The sequence below is a fragment of the Balaenoptera acutorostrata genome, chromosome 5 (genome assembly GCF_949987535.1).
Source record: "Balaenoptera acutorostrata chromosome 5, mBalAcu1.1, whole genome shotgun sequence".
NCBI classification, from domain to species: Eukaryota; Metazoa; Chordata; class Mammalia; order Artiodactyla; family Balaenopteridae; genus Balaenoptera; species Balaenoptera acutorostrata.
This window is the reverse complement of record NC_080068.1, coordinates 14,181,878-14,203,780: the sequence shown is the minus strand read 5'-3', so window position 1 is coordinate 14,203,780 and position 21,903 is coordinate 14,181,878. Positions and strand designations below refer to the sequence as shown.

At 34.3% G+C, this 21,903-nt stretch overlaps 1 protein-coding gene across 2 annotated transcripts in view; it reads right to left on the bottom strand.

Annotated features, from left to right (window-relative positions):
* GRID2 (glutamate ionotropic receptor delta type subunit 2) overlaps positions 1 to 21,903 on the bottom strand; it is a 1,428,522-nt gene that overhangs the window by 349,226 nt on the left and 1,057,393 nt on the right. The gene's annotated exons all lie outside the window — the stretch shown is intronic.

Below are 21,903 nucleotides of genomic sequence, written 5' to 3'. Positions count from 1 at the left end.
TCACCCAGTTTCTTGTCAGCTCTCATTTAATTATTACCATATCAAAAATTAGATGAAAATGGTTATAAAACTTCAGGAACCATGAATTCATGTTTCTTGCCATCTCAGGACCAACCTAAGATTCATCAATAATAAAATCATATTTAGGAGACCATGAATTTGTTTCTCTCCTCAGGCAGTTATTGTTTATTTATGTCAAAATATGTAAAATAATATTTTAATAGATATAATCTACATAGAATTTTTTGAAAAGATCAAAAAATTCTAAGAACATATAATTTAGCTAAAATTTATAACATCACATTTACTGGGAGTTATTTGCTAAGTAATTTTGAAACTTGGATATAAACACACATTTCATTGCAAAAGTAATTTCTTTACTACTGTTATGAGAAATTCACTTACTTTTCGGGTAATTTGTGTAATTTAGTAAATTCAGCAAATTGGTTTCAATTTCCACCTCTTTCATCTTTTTGCATTGTTGCCCTCTTACAGTTAACAAATAGTCCCCTTTCACTTTTTAGAACACCTGGTGTTAAGAGCGGTAAATTGGTTTGACACATGCTGGTAGACTACAGAAAATTAGATAATCTATTTCTTAATTTCCTAAACTTGTTCAGGAATCTTTCAACAACAGTAATATTTACAGATAACCATCCATAGTGTGTATATCCACCCAGCCCTGTGAGCAGGTTAAAATCTATCCTGGGTCTAAGCCAGAATACCCAAGGATTTTATCCTTGGATCATTTTTCCTTAGGGACTCACAAAATAGCCTTCATTGAGTGGTAAAATAATACTTTGTTTTTGGCTCTTACTCAAAGACACTAAGTAAACGCCTTATAAAATCACTGCATCTATTATAGGAATATTGTCCACCATAACATTCAGTTTTCCCATAAAAATTACCATGAGATAAATTTTTAAATTGTTCAGAGCCAAGAGAGCTTCATTTTGCATCAGTAATGCCTTTTTTAAAATAATGAAAATGTGAATAATTATTTAGCTATCCCCTTTTACTTTGGATACCCAGGAGATCATGATGCTCATCTATAACTATGTTGATATTGTGTTATTTGTAATTTTTAAAAAATCTTACTTTTCTAAACTACTGGTACTATTTAAAAAAAAAATTGGTCTTGTTTAACCATTTATATCTTATCTTAGAGTAAAATAAATCAGTAAATAAATAGTTAGATGAAGGCTGTGACTGCTGTTTGTTCCCCTCTTTGTCATTAATTATATGTATCTACTTTCATTTTAGCACTACTGAGAATAAAGACAATCCACAGTCTCCCTTTAGGCAAGATGAGACCATGTGACCAATTCTGACAAATGTGATGTAGGCAGGGTGCTTTGTGCAACTGTTCTTCTGTCCTTTCTACTTATGAACACGTATTGGCTGGAAGCTCTGGTAAGTATCTTAGATCACACATAATAGAAAAATAAGATGAAGAAGTCTATGTCCTTGGAACTTGAAATGCTACAGAAGACTGACTGACTTTCTAGGGTTCTAGAATATAAGAAAAATTTTAAATTTCAATTTCTTGTTGTTAAGCTCCTGATTTTTTTCCCCTGTTTTAGCAGTATTTGATGCTAATGAATAATGACAGATTGATATATCAATAGATGAGAGGTTTTGAGAATGAATGAAAATTTCTAACAATTCTGACTTTAGTCTAAATGATATCAAATGAATGAAAAGTAAAAATTCAACAAATCCGTTAATACAATGTATAAAATACAGAACATCTTCTTGATTCCAAATATAAACTTCCCACTAATATGGCAAAATTTGCTTCTGTCCATTTGGTTGTCTGGACAAAACACAGACCTAGCTAATGACTATGCATTGCACAAATACTCTAATGAAGTTATTAGATTCAGAATGGGTTAAAGAAATTCCAAAATAAAGATCATATTCAGAGAGCATGTAAATAAGATCAGGAAATTCTAGAATTAATTGGGCACTGATTGCTTATATCATGTTAAACATGTTGGCAACAGACAGCATGTAATTATTTCCTTACACACATTTCATTCATTTCTATATTTTGAACATCTATCCACTGACAAACCAATGGAAAGATGCTTCATGAAAAATCTTATTATTTGACTGGTTCCTCTACCAATAATTTTGGACCATATGTATTCTTTATTTATCCATGGTCTTTAAAATCTAACAAATCTCTTAGGTACAGAAGCAACTTAATCACCAGGATATGGAAAACCACTCTTTAAGGTGACACAAAAAATTAAGAAGACTAATTAATTATAATGCAGAACTAACTGCTCTATGTGGCAAAAATAATATCCAAATGTATGCCTTCATATGAAATAGTGATTCTTTTTCCTTTTATCAGATTTGATTTGATTATCTTTAGAACAATTGTTTAATATGTTAGATTATGTTATATTTGTTTAATATGCTGAATTTCCCCCTAGAAATGACTTTTTAATTCCAACTTTATAAGTAAATCCCTAGGCAAATGGATCCCTTTCAGAAGTTTGTTGTCAAAATCTGCTTCTAGCAACATCAGCTACAAATGATTAAAGTTACAGAATAAAAATGGTTATATTAAAGGTTGTTTTAAAGACTGTTGATGAATTATTGATGAACATGCTTTTTAAATTGTACATCCTAAATAAACTTTTATTACATCTTATCACTTCTCTTCTAGATCAATGTTTTTAAGCTTTGTTTTTAAGCTCTATTACACATTTGGATCACTATGCATAAATCCTACCTCAGACCACTTGTGTTTTATGAGGACAATCAGCCAATATACTGGACAGGTAAACATAGCAACAGAAATTAGACTGAAGCTCTGGGACCTATAATAGAAAAGATACTTGTTCCTTCTCTACGGCAATACTGAGCTTGGTTTAATCACTTTTATTAATGCACCTATTTCCAAAATTTATTCATTCATTGACTTATCCATTCAACATGCATTAAGCAGTCAATGCATCAAATTACTACACTCAATATAGTGAGAGATATGGTAAAAAGTCATGGACACCACTTTCAAAATAATCAGAACCAGGTATTGGAAAATCTATGTACTCAAAAAACATAAAGCAAAACTCAAGCAACCTGCAGCATAATTGGTACAAACAGAATATAAGAGAAATAGAAAGGAAACTGTAAAAAAAGGAAAATCACCATTTTGGGGGTTACAAGCCATGTACTATTTTAACAGATAAGAAAAACTAGAAACAAAAGTTTCAACTCAAAGTCACACAATAAGTTACAGAGAGGAAGGCATCATCATAACTCAACTTACTTCAGTATTATCTTTTTGGACCTCAAATTTTTCAATGTATGGATTAAAATCTAAGATGCTATAATTTGTTTCATATTTTAATGAAGTTTAAGGTGGTGTGAGACTGATAGACTCCAGATTCCTGACAGGAAGGAAAAATAAAAAACCCACAATCCTCTAGGAAGTAAGTATTTTCATTTGAGGTCTTACATTATCCCTTCAAACAATTGGTTGAATACAATGTCCACAGCAAAAGTCAAAGATATCATGTAACAGGAAGTTATATTTCATATATAGAACCAGCAGAAATAATATGTAACAGAAACAGATCTTTCAAGAACTCAGTTACTAAAATTTTCAGATGCATATTATAAAAATTATGTTTATTATTTTTAAGGAAATAAGGGGAAAACTTTTTTGGCAGAAAATTGGAAACTAAAGGAAGTATCATTGTAGAATTTGAAAAGAACTAAACAGAAATGTAAGAATTAGAAAAGACAATGTCCGAAGTTAATAACTATCTGACAAAGTTTATCAGCAGATTAGAAACAGATGAAGAGAGAATTAGTGACCTGTTATAGGTCAGAACTAATACCCAGTGTACAAAGGAATAAACAAATAGAAAATCCATAAAGAAGGGGTAAGAGATGGGAAGCAGAAAGAAATGTAGTATGATAATACAAATACTGTTAAGGATATGAGGAAATAGGAGCTATCATGACTTTTGCTGGATGTTTAAATTTGTACAACCACTTTGCAAAACATTTTACATAACTAGTAGAGATTGAAAATCCTTATATGCAGTTAATTTTGCCTGGTTTTGAGATTTACATACACATTTATCTAGTATGAAGATATGGATAGCTATGTCCTAGCAATTTCACCCCTTGGGTATGAACACTAGAGAATCTTGGGCACCAAAATATATGCCCAGGAACGTTTATAGCAGCATTGTCTGTAATAGCCCAAATCTGGAAATAATCTAAAAATCCAAATGTCTGTCAACATGGAAAAGTAAATATATTGTGGTATACTGATGTAATGTAATACTAAACAGCTTAAAATTGAAGAAAGTAGAGCGATACACAGTAACACAAATGAATGTTTACAAGAATCATGTTGAGTGAAAAAAGCAATACTCCAAGAAAACAGTTTGGTTCCATTTTTGTAACATTCAAAAACAGGTAAAATAACTATGTATTTAAGGGTACATAGTGGAGACACTATAAAGAAAATCAAGGAAGTAATCAGCTCCGGGTGCTTGGCCCTGGGATGCAGGAGAGGGTATGATCAGAAAGATACACAAGGAAAGACGGCTCTTGCGGTAATGACGATATTCTGGTGTTTTTGTTCTGGGCAGTGGTTACCTGGATATTACTTTACTATTAATCAATTAATGGTTTAAACTTTTTTCTATATGGGTGTTATATTGCAATATAAACAAAAATAAAGAAAAGTATGTTAAGTGGGAGTAGATAATGGAGGGTGTTGAAACCATATTAAGGTTACTGTCTTTTATTTGGCAGGCAACTGGAGCTTTGTGGAAGGGAGATGGCATAATCAGAACATAATTTTGAGAGAAGAGTGTAGAATGGATTGTGGCAGTGAGGACTAAGGGTCCTTTGCAACCATACAGATGACAGGAGATTATGGCCTGTGCCTGTTTAACATATATTTTAAAAGTGTGTACTGGTGCATTTCTGTCTTCTGTTATAGGGACAGAAGGAAGAAAAAGAGAAATTATAAAATGCTGCCTTTAAAATTCATTTCCCAGCAATTAGTTTCAAAGAGTATTAATAGGACTGAATCTAAACTGGTGAAAACCTGTCTGCCTATTAAATGAAAACAAATTGCAGACTTCAATTTGCTGATCATTTGGATGACAGGTTCTCTAAACACAATCCTCAGCAACTGGAATAAATGAAGCTTTCACAGAATGCCTGTAGTTTATCAATCTAAGTGCATTAGCATGAGGAGCCATAGACCCGCTTATAGAAAAGTGTTTCAGTGGTTGATAATTTTCATATTAGCAAGGATTTATTCATATCACTTGTTGGGTTATTAGATAATAACTTCATAATTCTGAATTTGTATTCAGTCACTTAAAAAATCTCACACTAATTGCTTAGTTGATTTACAACACTGCAACTTGCAGATTTTGTAGCTAATTCCCATATTTAATAAGTATTCAATATTGTTTGTTAGTGATAGAGTTTGGAAAAAGCATCTGACATTTTTGATAGGTGCAAGCGACAAGCTCTACTGTCAAGGCTTTACTAAGGGCTGTTTAGAGGTTTCAATATGCACGACTTCACAGAATGCAAGGATGGCCAAAACTAGGAATGAGTCACTGGAAATTCCTTACGATTCTACTCACATATGCGGCTCAAAGACATTAACGAGAATGAGAATATTTCTTAGTGACCTGTTTAAAAACTTTTTCCCCGTAAACTATGCTACTGGCTGAAGCAAACAAGAACTGTCTTCATGCACAGTGTGAGCTTATATTTTGCTTGGGGATGACACATTCCACTGCGATATATGCAGAATTAATGACTATCATTCTCCTTGGAAAAGCCTCGCTATTTTTATAGACCATATACAAATATTAGAAACTACTATAAGTTAAAAAAGGCAAAAGGTATGGAGTTTGTTATTAAAAAGATATCAAAACACCAGGATCGGAAAACAAAAATGAGGGACATCAGGGGAGGAATAAACAATCTAGGTGTTATAAAAGCGAAAATATCTGAGTTGCACGGAGAGAAGAAAAGCTCGTCACAGGGATATGCAATGAAAACATTTTTAAAAGGGCTCCTGCAGAAGGATTTTATGGAGCAACAAAGGTTTAGAAAACGTTGCACTAAACTTACCTTTTAAGATCTTTGCTTAAATATTTTTATCAGACAATAAGATTCAAATTATAAATGATAGAAGTAAACAAAAATATTTAGTCATTCTAACTTCCTAAAGCCATATCTTACATATTATTTCTGATTCCTATTTTGCAAGCAATTATTTAAGTGAAAAAAATACTTTAAATTGAACATAAAGTTAAAGCTATTAGTATGCGAGAAAGTTCATTTTCACAATAAAATGTTCGCTTTTGTACATTCCTTTATGATCACGAAATGGCTACATTTTAGTGACTTAATGGAGGGTGGCAAAACAAGAAAAAGATGTTCATTTTGTTTTCATGAGAATCTGAATAAGATGCTGTAACTGGGAGTACAAGGTCATCAAGGACAACAGGAAGTCACAGCAATCCTAAGTACATTAGTTCTCATTTATTGGTTTCCCCTAGCATACATTTGAAAATACATTTTTAGGAGGCTAAGATTCTTATAGACCACAGGGTTACCACATACAAACTTAGAACTACTAGGCATTTGGTTTGTTTTCTGAATATGAGTGCTGGATAATATTTTCTGTGTGTTTGGTCCAAGTCTTCATTATTTTGGTAAATTTAACACCCAAGTGAATCTTACAAGGGCACAGCCACATGCAAGAGTCAATTCTATTCCGTAAATATTGTCAAAAGTTTACCAGTGCAGAGTACTTTGTAAATGCAGTTATGTCAAGGACAACTATCATGAATATGTTTTGAGCTACAGCATATTACAGCTGTGAGGAGTGACCAGCTCTACCAAATGTCAGAAGTCTATACAATATTTAACTGAATAACTTGGTAAAATTTGACTTCAAAATGATGATAATGTTTACAAACTCTCTGGTTGATACAGTCATTTTCCTGTAAAAATGTTGTCAAGAACAGTAATGTTAATAAATGTCAGCAGAGCTTTATGATATGACAGTCTATGTCAGCATATAAAAACATTTAATAAATGTAAATTGAAGCTAATTAAATATCAGAATTCAATGAAAAGCCATTTAAAATTAAACTTGGGATGTTTAGGGCTAGTGGTATATCCATCCAAAATAATATTTTACAGGAAAATAGCAGAAATTCAGATATTTATTCAGTCATTCAAGTGTTAATGCCAGGCACATGCTATGAATACAATGGTGAACAAAGCAAACAATAAACAAACATCTCTATCCTGCTAGACCTACGTCCTAATGGGAGTGATGGACAAGAAACAAAATAAGTAATATATATGTTATGTCACATGATGATAAGAATTGTGGGGGGGAAATTAAACAGATAATCAGAACAAAGAGCATATGAGAAAGGGTTGTACCTTCAGTTAGGAAGAGCCTCTGTACAAAGAACACTTCAGACTGAAGAGAGAGTAAGTGCAGATGTGTCAGGCAGGAATCTCGCTGACATGGTTGAGAGGCAGAAGGGAAGCTAGTGTGGCGGGAACTGTGGGAGCTAGGGTCAGATAGGACATGTCTGAGAGGTAACGGGTGTGTGTCTGGTGGAGCTTAAACAGTACCTTTAAGCCCCTGTGATAACTCCAGCTCTTACTTCAACTGAGATGGGCAGCCTGATGGGCTCTGAGCAGAGGGGGTTGTGATCTGCTATGTTTTAACATTTTTTGAGACGGTTGATAGTTGCTATTGACAACAGACTAGAGGGGCAAGGACAGAAGCTAGGAGAGCAATTAGGAATCCTTTGCAATAAACCAGTGAGCTAGGCAGTAAAATGGATTTGATGAGAAGTAATTGGATTCTGGGTATCTTTTGAAGGTAGAACTGATGGGATTCACTGATGTATAGACGTGGGGTTATCAGTACTTAGTGAGAAGTGATGGAATGCTATGCCATACTTCTGGAAACCCTCAGTGGAGGCCTCAGTCTTGAAAAGAGTATGGACTTCTGAGATTCTCCCTGAATGTTCTTTCTATTTGGCGTATGCATCATAATTCTATTAGAGGGATTAAAACTTTCAATCAATAGACCAAAGTCCTCAGGGTGAATATTCAATACAGAATCAAAGACAATATTTTGAAAAAACCTACTGTACAGAATACAAAATTAATACACATTCAAATTTAATAGAAGGAAAATGTGTACTTTCTTTTTTCCTGCACATTTGTGGCTCACATAATCAGTTAAAAGAGAAATAATATTTATCAGAAGAAATAACAATCATTAAAATCATAATCTTTAATGCTTAAATTTTAAAAGGACAAAGTTCAATGCCAAACATTAAGAGTGATTTATTTTTGTTCTCTGAATATACCTTTGGGAAATACAAATTTAGAAAAGATGAGTTATTTATAGCTCATTGGATTGGCAAGGATGAAAAAGAATGTTAATGTTTATCAGCAAACATATGAGGAAGCAGACTTTCTTATATACCACTTATGTGAGTTAAATATGGGACAACCTTTTAAGCAAACAAATTCACAGTAGGAAAGGAAACACTTTCAAATTTTTGTGTTATTTCTTCTGGTAATTTTACAACTAAGGAGGTAATCATATATGAGCACAGGTATGTATCTAAAAGAATGTTCATTGCAAATTCTCTAGTGAGAACTTGAAAACAAACTAAATGCCCGACAACTAGGGATTGCTTTCTAAAAAATCTCTATGATAGACTATTACACAGCACATTCAGCTGTCAACTTCAGTGTCTTAATGCCCTGTTAAATAGTTATCTGCTCAGAATTGGGCCACAGGAGGGTTTTTTAACAAACTAAGAGGAACATTTTAAAGTTTGGGATTGGTTTGTTTTTGTTTGTCTTATAGAGAGATTCAAAACATCACTGTAAAAACATTATTTTCATTTGCATTCCAACATTATTTCAGGAAATGAGAATGGAAATGTTGAGTTTCAGTTGGCATTCTGGGAATTATATACAACCCTGAATAAATTAATGGAAGTTTGAGGCAACTGTAAACATAATTCATTAAGCAGCTGAAAAAAACTATTGATCACATCTGCTGTATAACAAAGGATATTTATTTACATTAAAATATTTATTTACATTAAAAATATTCACATGTATTTTATATATTTTATCTTACTATGTGAAGTAAGTCAGACAGAGAGGGACAAATATCATATGATATCACTTACATGCGGAATGTAAAAAAAACTGATACAAATGAACTTATTTACAAAACAGACACAGATGCACAGAATTAGAGAATGAATTTATGGTTACCGGGGGGGAAGGATGGTGGGGGAGGGATAGATTGGGAGTTTGGGATTGACATGTACACACTGCTATATTTAAAAACAGATAACCAACAAGGACCTACTGTAAAAATAAATTTTAAAAATATTCATATGTATTTTGCTGAATGGGAAGAAAATATACAAAACTATTTATGAGTATGGGTGCCTTAGTCAATTCAGGCTGCTATAACAAGTTACCATAGACTGGGTGGCTTAAACAACAAACATTTATTTCTCACAGTTATGAAGGCTAGGAAGTCCAACATCAATGTGCTGACAGATCCAGTGTCTGATGAGAGCTTGCTTCCTTTGTCTCACATGGCAGTAAGCAAAGAGATCATCTTTCTCATGTCTCTTCTTTTTTATTTTATTTTATTTTATTTATTTTTTTATACAGCAGGTTCTCCTTAGTTATCCATTTTATACATATTAGTGTATATTGTAAGGGCACTAATCTGATTCATTAGGGCTCTACTCTCATTACCTACTTACTGTAACTCCAAGGCTCCACCTTCAAATACCATTGCTTTGGAAATTAGGCTTTAACATATAAATTTTGGTGGGACACAAATATTCAGTCCATAGGAGTGTGCACTTTTAAATTTGAAAAAAAAGTAATAATAATAGCAGCAAACATCCATATAGGACTTACTGTGTGGTGGGCACTTTCAGATGCTTTTTGTATATTTATGCCTAGCTATCCTATGAGTTTAGAATCATAACTAACTCTGTTTCTATGGATAAAGTAACTAGGTTTTTTTTAGCTAGTAAGTGACAGACACTAAAATATTAGTAAGTTTTTGATGGAGAAATATGGATGATTTTGTTAATTTTCATTTTCCATGTTTTCTAAGTTTTTGTCATCAACTATGTAACACTTGTTTCAACACTTGTTGAATAAATGAGTCTGAAGCATGAGGGAGAGGTCAGGGTTGGAAATAAAAATTTGTTTATAATTTTCAAGAAAGTAAATGAAATCACTCAGAGGTAAAGTATAGAAAGAGTTAGGGATGAAATTCTGGAAAAAGAGACTCCAATGAAGGAGGCAGAAAGAATAGAGGTCAGAAGAAAATGAGGGGAAGACATGGTTGGAGGATGCAAGAAAGGACAGTTTCAAGAAGGAACAAGCTGCTGGTAGATTTCAGTGCAGGTGAGAGGTCCAGAGAGATAAGGCCTGGAAACATCCATTTCATTTGTCAGGTAGGAGATCATGAAGACCTTTTGGAAAGCAGTTTCTTTGGAGAAGTCAAAATAGAAACCAATAGAAGCTAGTGGTGTGAGGATAAAAATAAATGATGAAGTGAAGATAGAACTGAAGTCTGAGACATTTGCATTAGAAAGAATTAGTAGAATAAAGAGGATTCAGGGTCAAAGAATGTTTTTCATCCAAAGCATGTTTTCAGGCTAAGGGAGGAAGCATATAAAAAATAGCAACAACAACTACTACTACTTACATTTTGCCTGTCGTCATCCTTATCACTTTACATTAATCACCTCATTTAATTCTTGGAATACTCTGGTATTGCTACTGTTTCACAAATGTTCTCATTGTGTCACAAATGAGAGACCTGAGATTTGGGGATAGAATACATAACTGAGCTTATAAACTAGTAAGAAAGATTGAAATTTGAATCCAGTGTTTGATGCTAAAGTCTGTATTCTTTTTCTTTTTTATTATTGAAGTATAGTTGATTTACAATGTTGTGTTAGTTTCAGGTGTACAGCAAAGTGATTCAGTTATATATATAAAAAAGTGATTCTTTTTTAGATTCTTTTCCATTATAGATTATTACAAGATATTGAGTATAGTTAGTTCCCTGTGCTACACAGTAGGTACTTGTTGGTTACCTATTTTATATATAGTAGTGTGTATATGTTAATTCCAAACTCCTAATTTATCCCTCCCCCACTTTCCCCTTTAGTAGCCATAAGTTTGTTTTCTATGTCTGTGCATCTCTTTCTATTTTGTAAATAAGCTCATTTGTACCTTTTTTTTTTTTTTTTAAAGGTTCCACATATAAGCTATATCATATATTTGTCTTTCTCTGTCTAGCTTACTTCACTTGGTATGATAATTTCTCGGTCCATCAATGCTGATGCAAATGGCATTATTTCATTCTTTTTATTGGCTGAGTAATATTCCATTGTATATATATACCACATCTTCTTTATCCATTCATCTGTCCATGGACATCTAGGTTGCCTCCATGTCTTGGCTATTGTGAATAGTGCTGCAATGAACTTTGGGGGTGCTCAACATTGCTAATTATTAGAGAAATGAAAATCAATACTACAATGAGGTACCACTTCACTCTGGCCAGAAAGGCCATCATCAAAAAGTCTACAAACAATAAATGCTGGAGAGGGTGTGGAGAAAAGGGAACCCTCTTGCACTGTTGGTGGGAATGTAAATTGGTACAACCACTATGGAGAACAGTATGGAGGTTCCTTAAAAAACTAAAAATAGAACTACCATATGACCCAGCAATCCCACTCCTGGGCATATATCCGGAGAAAACTATAATTCAATAAGATAAAGCCTTTATTCTTAGAAGTTAATTTAGACTGCCTTTATCAGCATTTGGGTATGTATGTGTGTTTGGGGTTGGGTAGGAGGTTCAGAAACTACATGGTATATAAAAGAGAAAGAACTTGGGCTACAGTCTTTTAACACACGGTAGTATCAAAATCAATCTCTTTCTGTCTCTTTGTCCACTCTATATCTCCTTTTCTATTCTAAAGTAGAGCTGTTTATACTTTCTTATTCTTCCAAGTCACACTTCAACTTTAGTCAGCATATTGATGGGATTACAGTTTTGGCATAAAGATTATGTTAAAGTGAAAACACAAAATCTTATCTGAACTTCCCTTATCTGAATAAAGCACAGCCTCCTGAAGATGCAGCTGCCATTAAACTTATTCCCAGGGAGGGAGTTTCCTGCAAAGTCCTGGAAGGAGATAGTCTACTTGTTCCCATTAGGTGGGAACAAAAAAATCACACAAAAAAATCCAACAACAACAGACCCTTCCTACTTTCCCTCTGAAGCCCTGAACTCCACCCCCCCCACCCTCTTGTTAAGCTGGTATATAAACCTTTACCTCTGGATATTCAGCAAGTTACTCATGACTAAATTACTAAGTGACTTCCATGTGCACGTGTAAATAAACCTTGACTTTCCTCCTGTTGTCAGTTAATTCGCAGGTGTTGTCAGTTAATTCACAGGTGTTGCCAGTTAATTCGCAGGCCCCTAAACATACAAACCTAAGAGGGCAGAGGAAAAGTTTTCCTCCCAACAGTACCAAGCCCGTTTCCTGAATGAAGACAGTCTTTTCCTTAAAAACACATCTGGAGATAACAAGGTACATAATAATTTTGCTAACCCCACTCCATACCCTTTGTCAAAACTGCACTCACTATTTCTGCCACTGACCTGCCTGATCTGAGGTTTTAAGAATAAGGTGACAGGTTTTCTATTTCTAGTGAGCTGAATGCTTTCTGAAGGATATGCTTTTTTCTTTTGATTTTATTACGAAGCACAGTGGGAAACTTAAAAGATCTCCTGCATAGAGGGCAGAAACAGAAGCGTAGAAAGTGGAAAGGTGCTGATATTTAAAAGCAAGAAACAAATCTGTGAGGATTTACAGAATGTAGAGAAGTCTGAGCTTAAAGCTGAAAAAACCATATTCTGTGTTTCAAAAATTAGTAAGTGTATAAAAGAAGATTACTAGAAGTTATCCAAATTAATAAAAGGCATTTAAAAATAACTTCTGTGCTAGCTCTTATCAGGATTTTAGATATGGACTACAGTACTGAATTAATTGTGGGGACACATATTAAGGAATTAGAGGGAGGTTCCCATAAGTTACTGAAAAATGTAAAGATGTATGAAACTTTTTCCCATCACTATATTTTATTGAATAATAGATTGGAATGTTTAGCATAAAACCAGCCATAACACTTACTCTCATGACATCCTTCATTGGATGGAGCAAACGTCACTTAGAGTGAAAAAACATTGAGCATTGGTCCATTTATCCTTACATTCCTCAGCAGGGACTCTAGGAGTTTCCGAAACATAACATTACATGTACAGAAAAGCATCTTAGTTCTTGGGGCTGATGACCAAAGGTCATTCTTAAAATTTTGAAAGGACTCATAAAAAAAAGGTGAGATATTTTTCAAACTCTTTGTTCTTGATGAGTGATCACTTTTTTATTCTCCTTGAGTTTTAAAAAATTAAAAGACCTTGCTTTCAAATGCTAATCAGTTGCTTCTTTATTCCCCAGTAGACTTCAAACCATTCAGTCTCAATACTTCATTTTCTTGAGTGTTTTATTGACCATGGTCTTGGAGATTACATTTGGCTCAGAGCAACACAGCAGCTTGTTATTTTTAATTGAACTGCAGAGTACATTATTCTACATAAGAATCAATGGGAAAAAAAATTAGTCCAAACATTTCATTTTCCCATTTCATGCCACTAGCAATGGTTGGAAATAAAAAGGAGAAAAGGAAAAAAAAAAAAAAAAAATCCACCTTCAAACCTACCAAAAAAACCCCTAAAAAATGTAAAGTTCATTTCCTCATGCTAACTTCCATCACATAGAGAACCTGAAATTCTTTGCTCAAAGTTTTAAAACATGCAAGAATCACAAATCCACTTTTCAGCATTATGGCCTTTTTGTTTCCAGGTTAAAATAATTAATACACAGTTTACGTGGAGATGCTGTGAAAAGACACCTTAAAATCCAAACCTCTTTGTATTTCGACTGATCATTAAAATACCCAAGGGGTGTATTCTGAAAGAGTATGCATTTGCCTTCCTTTCCTTGACCAACTTTTCCATTTCTGGGGCCTCCATCAGTATGGTGGTTCTCTCCTTGACTGCTTCCTACCTCCCCAGAGGGAGCTGACTTTTAATAGCTGTTTGCGTTCTAGAAGCTGACAGATGAGTAAGCTATTCCCACGTTGGGTGCTTTTTAGAGGTATCTTTTCTCATTTCAGACCACACTAGAGTCCCATTTAATGCAATGGATAGTGACTTGATGAATGATCCCCTATTGGTCAAACTTGTTACTGTGCCTTTGAAAGAATCCAAATGCCACTTGAGGCCTGGTTTCCTCACTGGTAAGGCTGCCATCTGACTCCTTAGCTCTTTGAGAGGGACTGAGAAAGCATACAAGGTTTTCTCAAAATTTATTTCCTTTGTAAAACGAAATCTAATTGTTACATTTTAATTCAAAACATTGGTTTTCCCTCCTGATTGGGAGGATTTCTAAAGATGTAAGCAAGGACAACTTCCTGTGACTTTTTTTTTTTTGCATCTGTTTACCCAATGCTAATTTATGTCAGCTGTAAACAGCAACAAAATCAACATGCTACTGGAGTTTAGAAGTGGCAAATGAATATGCATCTTCCTAATGAAAAGTGGAACCTTTTAAGAGGTCAAGGCAACATACGAAACACTGATATAGCAAGATGTGTGGGAGTATGCTACTTTATATGTTTGCTCACCTAAATGTTAATTACTACATAATTCAAAGGTAAATACATGCTTTTCATATATCCTTTTAAAGTCTTGGTACAATAAGATCACCCCAAAATGAAAGCTTTCTCAAAAGTCTCTCTTATTTTAAACCTATGTCCCCAATACATGTCTCATTAGAAAGTAAATTATGACAAAGTTGTGAAATAAAGGTTTATATCTTTAGTTTGTAAAAAAAAAAAAAAAAAAAGGGAATTGATATGCTTTTTGTCATTCTTTCCCCAGCATTGTACAGTTTCTCTGGATGTATGTATGACCTATTACTCAGCCAAGACTCAAAATGACCCCTATGTCATTTTGACCCCCTTTCTGCAAGTATTCTCCTCAGATAGCTCTCTCTTTTCAAACATGTCCCCCCAAATACCAACCTCCTCAGCTTTCACAAACTTTGATCTCTAATTTCTCAACTCAGTAAAGCTGACAATCTGTTTTGGATCTATATGCCTGGGTCTCCAATCTGGAAATTGCCATCAGCCAAAGATCTGGGGTGATTGTTGGAATCATTTTGTTGTTTCCAACCTTTAGGAATCAAAATCCTTATTTACATATTGACCAATGTCTGAAAGTTTTTTTCCAGACTTTGCTCAATTTTCTAGTTGTTGGCAACAGGAATTTAGTCCTGTTCTTGTCACCATCATGGCTTGTGGGGGGCCAGACAAACAAGGATTCAATGCTTATTTTTGCCACAAATGTAACTTGAAGTTATTTGACTAGCTCTAAGTCTCAGCCATATCAACAAAACACAAATAATAATCTTGAGGGCACCATGAAGATTAAAACACCAAGAATAATAAGTGTGCCCTAAATGGTGGCTGGTAACATTATCTGTAAGATTTAATGGCTCTTAATTCATTAATATATTCCTTTGTAACTCTAAACAGTAAAATCTGTATCAGAAGCATTTCTCTAGTTTTCATATTTATACTTATATTTATTTCTGAGGAATTATATACAGAACTGGTTTTGTTAACTATGTCAAAACTACTGCATTAGCAAAAAGTAACTTAAAACTTCAAGGTCACCTTAATATTTGGATTTCTTTCCAATGCAGTGCTCTATGATATTGGCTAGAATATTGCAGAGGTTATGGAAGTCAACATAGACCTACTGTTTCTACATCTTTGAATTTGCAAATGACTATGTCAATATCTTTCTAAACTTCTAGAGACAAGTAGTAACTCTATTTTTCAGAAGTAAATTATATAACACATCTCTGAAACATTTATTCACTGTTTAGTCTAAGAATTCAGGTTTCATCTTCCAAAAGGAAAAAAAGTTGGGTCATGCACGGTTAGCTCAGCCCAATAGCGATATTCACATGTCTGCATACAGCTATCATCTTAAGAATTGGTGTGATGAGAAAGAATAAGAAATTGTCAAGCCATTGTCATGCATCAATTCTCATGATGATTTTATTCACTCAGCATTGAAGTGAACATATATGCCGGTGTTGCTATGAATTACATTGTTTGCATAGGCTAGTCTTCCTCAAGTGTCTGTTTATAAAAATCACACTTTCCCCTTTTCTCTCACATAAGATGGGTACCAGCAGCAGAACAGACAACAAAATATGTATACCATACAGAGCTATGTGTACAGATTATACTGTTTCAATAATAGAAATGAGAACCATTTTACCTAATCTTCAGACTAGATCAGGGTCTCAACGATGGTGTTTTTAACTTGATGCATGTTATCTAAATTATGTAATGCTAACCTTATTCTCACAGAAAATTTCTAATTAAATTGTCTCTGAAGGAGCTCTTTAAAAAGAATACCTAAAACACAGGCTGCATTTCAATTTCTTTTGCTTCAGGTGATACTCCAGTTTACTTATAGGATACTTTAAATTCTTGATGTCTGCATACTTTTGTGTATACTCTTTACATTGTTGGATATTCCTTCCCTTTTATCTATGCCTTGATAATCCCTGCCTATGTTTCAAAACTAATTTGTGTCACCCTTTGAGCCTTTCCCACTGCCCTACACATGCGATAGATGCTTCTTTTATGCTCTCCTCTAACACTCTGTGCATAATAAGAACTAACACCTACATACAGCACTTCCTATGTGCCAGGCTCTGTTAGAAGTCCTTCTTTCTTTGCATGTATTAGTTCCTTTAATTTTCATAGCAGCTCTATGACATAGATAATGTTGTTATCTCCATTTTAAAGATGAAGAAACAGAATCATAAAGAGCTTAAATACTTGGCCTAAATTCACAGAGAGGAGACCTGGAGATTGAAATATAATCTCGTTCCAGACTCTTTTTTTTTTTTAATACCTTCATTGAGATATAATTCACATACCATATAATTCACCCATTCAAAGTGTACAATTCAGTGGCTTTAGTACATTCACAGACATGTGCTATTATCATTGTCATCAGTTTTAGAATATTATTACCCCCTAAAGAAATCCAGTTCACATTAGCCATCATTTCTCAAGCCCCTAATCTCTCCCAGCCTTAGACAGCCACTAATCTACTTTCTCTCTCTATAAACTTGCCTATCCCTGACATTTCATATAAATGGAGTCATATAATATGTGATCTATTGTGACTAGCTTCTTTTAATTAGTATATTTTCAAGGTTCATCAACGTACCATGTTATCAGTGCTTCATTTCATTTTATTGACAAATAATATTCCATTTTATAGGTATACCACTCTTCTTCCAATCATCAGTTGATACACATTTGAGTTGTCTCTATTTTTTGCTATTATCAATAAAGCTGCTATGAACATTTGTGTGCAGGTTTTTGTGTGGACATACATTTTCATTTCTCCTGGGAACATACCTAGAGTAGAATTTCTGAGTTGCACAGTAAGTTTGTGTTTAACCATTTGAGAAACTGCCAGACTGTTTTCCAAAGCGGTTGCACTGTTTCACATTCCCACCAGAAACATACAAAAGTTCCAATTTCTCCACAACTGTGCCAACACTTGTTATTATCTGTCCTTTTGATTTATAGCCATCCTAGTGGGTGTAAAGTGGTAGCTCATTGTGATTTTGATTTGCATTTCCATGACAGCAAATGGTATTGAGAATCTTTTCATATGCTTATTGACCATTTATATACCTTCTATAAAAAACTGTCCAGATCCTTTGCCCGTTTTTAATTGGTTTATTTTTTTCACATTGAGTCGTTATTATAACTTTATTTTTATATGTACTAAATACAAGTCCCTCATCAGACACATGATCTGCAAATATTTTATCCCATGCTGTGGGTTGTCTTTTCTTTTTTTTTTTGATTCTGTCCTTTGAGACATAGACATTTTTAATGTTAATGAAATCTAATTCATCTATTTTTTTTTTTTGGTTGTTTGTACTTTGAGTGTTATGTCTAAGAATCCATTGCCAAAATAAAGTCACAAAGATTAACAGCTAATATTTTATTCTAAGAGTTTTATAGTTTTAGCTTGTACATTTAAGTCTAGGATACATTTTGAATTAATTTTTGTACATGATTTGAGGTAAGGGTCTAGATTAATTCTTTTGCATGTGGGCATCTGGTTGAAAAGACTATTCTTTCCCCCATTGAATGATCTTGACACATGTTGGAAATCAGTTAACCATAGATATATGGGTTAATTTTGGACTTTCAATTCTATTCTACTGATCTAAATGTCTATTCTTGAACCAGTATGATTACCGTAGCTTTTAGTAAGTTTTGAAACTGAGAAGTGTGAGTCTTCCTACTGTTCTTTTTCAAGATTTTGTGGGTTTGTTGTTTCTTTTTCTTTTTGTTTTTTTTCTGCCTATTCTGATTTTCTTGCAGTTCCATGTGAATTTTAGGATCTGCTGGTCATTTATGGCCAAAGAAAAAAGTCAGCTAGAATTTTGATAGAGGTTTCATTGAATCTGTAGTTCTGTTTGGAGAATATTGCCATCTTTACAATACTGAGTCTTCCTATCCATGACTATAGGCTATCTCTCCATATATTTAGGACTTTTAAATTTCTTTCAACAATGTTTTGTAGCATTCAGTGTACAAATATTGAAGTTGTTCTGTTAAGTTTATTTTTAATTATTTTATTCCCTTTGATATATTTAAATGAAAATGCATTTATTAATTTCTTTTTTGGAATTTTCATTGCTAGTGTGCAAAAATACAGTTGACTTTTGTAAATTGATCTTGTATGCTGCAAAGCAGTTGAACTCATTTATTAACTCTAATTGTGTGTGTGTGTGTACTCTTTAGGGTTTTTTAAATGCAAGACCATGTCATCTGTAGATAGAGATAGTTTTACTTCTTCCTTTCTAATCTCATTCATTTTACTTAATTTTCTTGCCTAACTGGGCTGGCTAGAACCTCCAGCGCAATGTTGAACAGAAATAGCGAGAACTGACGTCTTTGTCTTGTTACTGACCTTAGGGGTTTAGAGGGTTTTTCAGTGTTTCACCATTAATATGACATTAGCTGTGGGTTTATAGATGCTCTTTATGAAGTTTAGAAAATTCTTTCCCCTTCTATCACAAGACTGTTGACTGTTGTTTTTATCATGAAGGGGTGTTAGATTTTATTAACTGCTTTTCCTACATCTGTTGAGATGATCATGTGGGTTTATTCCTTTGTTTATTAATATGGTATATGAGATTGATTTTCATAAGTTGAGCCAACCTCGTATTCCTGGGATAAACTTTACATGTTTATGGTGTATAGTCCTTTTTTTATATTGCCAGATTCAGTTTTCTAGCATTTTGTTGAGGATATTTGTGTCCATATTCATGTGTGTCATATTCATTACGGTCATTAAGCCATAAGCTCCACTAATTACTGGTTGATTGCTTTACTGTTTTCAAAAATTCCCTGGGTTTGCACAGTAGTTTGAAGAAAATAAATTTTGGTAGGGGTCATTTTTGGGGTTAATCTTTAAAAGTTATTCTGACCTCAGGAAGGATATTCTTAGCTATCTCTTTTTCTGGTTTTCTCTGGTGAGCTATCTGGCTTATGATTTAGCTTGTTGCTTTTAATTAAGAGGAGCCATATACTTGAACTTCCCCATGCTCTGTTTCAAATAACTGGAGAATGTTTAAGGGTTCTCTTTTCTTGTGTACTGCCTCTCCCTTGGACAAAGTCTTTGTGCTACAACTCTGGGTACTGAGTTGGGTGGCAGCCTCTGGTCTTCTCCATTTACCTCAGTTGGCATGGAACCCCTGCCCTTGGAGCAAGCTGGAGTGATGGCAATCAAGGCCCCAGTATTCTAGGTCTGCCACACCTGGGGTTGAGACTGCATCCTATGGGCCAGAGCTGAGTGAAGAAAGGGAGCCCACAAACTCTTGGTCACACTCACTAGGAATTTAGCCTTTTCAAATTTCATTTGGATGGTATGAAAAATCCTAGCAGCCTCCAGGTGAGATAACCCTTAATTGGAAACTTTTAAGGGAGAGGAAGCCCTGTCTTCTTGGCCAGACCTACTTGGAGTGGAGCCTCCATCAAGCTGAGTAAGGCAGAAAGTGAGGTGGAAGGGGAAGGAGCAGGATGAGGCTGAGACACTATAGACTCCTGTTGTTTTTATTGAGTTTTAGTAGATTTTCTTGATTAAGTGTTACTTCATTTTCAGTATGCCCTTAGGAAATTTCCAGAGACTTTACATGGTTTATATTTATTTACCTACTTATTTAGTTAGTTAGTTTTTGCAGTGTTGCTTATTTTGCTAGGGAGTGGGTCCATGGAACTTCTCCCCCTGCCACCTCAGAAGAGGAACTCCTCCAGGGACAGTGCTTGACCACAGTGTTATACTGTGTACTTCCAATGTGGTAGATATTACATGGCACTTACCGAATTTTATTGAGAATTTTAGCTTAGTTTATTTAAGACAGTATCCACGGGAAATGTCCTCTGCCAGATTTGTCATTTTTGCCTGGAGCTTTGAACCAAACTTTAGTGTTTATGAACACTTGAAAGGAGTCCTCTTCAGACACTGCTGTGGGAGCTATACGAGATGGCCATCAACTCCCTCCCCATATCCTTGATGTGAGTGCCTGCCAGGAGAGCCTCTTATCAAGCTCACTCTCCCTGCCCCTAAATTTGCCTCTAGGTTCAGGAGACTCAAAGGCTGAGACTCAGGAAAGCCTAAAGCTCTGTAGGGGTTCAAAATGCTGAAGGTCTCCAAGTAGCAAAAACTTGGACAATGTCCTTAGCAAAAAACTAAGCAAAATGACATTTCAAGGCTGTTCTTAGTGTATTTCCTAGGTATATATTAACATATAGAGGCTACTTAAAGCTAGCCTGAAACCAAACATGATTCCTATGAGACAATGTAATTGACATACCAGACTTTTAGAAATTTGTACAGTTTATTATTTGAATGTTCTTTTGTATCAGGTATTTGTGTTATTTTTTCTCTAGGAAGCACCATCTTCACTAGGAGGAGAGTTGCTGTTGTTCTCATTAGGAGATTTTCAAATTAAAGTAACAGTGAGTGGACTAAAAATCATGATTCTGTAGTTTATGTTTTGCTTGTCTGCCTTAGGGTCCTTTAAATAATTTCCCACAAAAATCTGAAGATTGATGACAATGATTAATTATGCCTTCATGATCACTCATGCTCATTTTATTCTTTTCTTTAGTTAATATACACATCATCGTTCTACTCAGACATAATAACATCTTATATTTAGAAACACTCTGCACTTTACTAACTGCTTCCACATAGTTTAAGCTGTTTACACTCACAATAACCCTGTGTGGCCAGTTTTATTATTCCTTCTTTACAGACAGAAAAATTGAGGTTCAGAATAGCTCCCTGGCTTCCATAAGTTCAATGACCTATTAAGTAGAAAAGGTGGAACTTGAACTGATGTCTTTTGACTATAAACCTAGTACTCTTTGCAGTATATGACAAATGGCTTTTAGTATGACTGTGTTGCGAAGAGAAGACTAGGTGGAGAAAAAGCAAGGAAATAGGTTGAAGTACTTCCAATAAGGAAATCAACTGCATATTATTTACTCTTTAGCTAAATGGTACATCCAGACGAAATTAAGTACACTGCT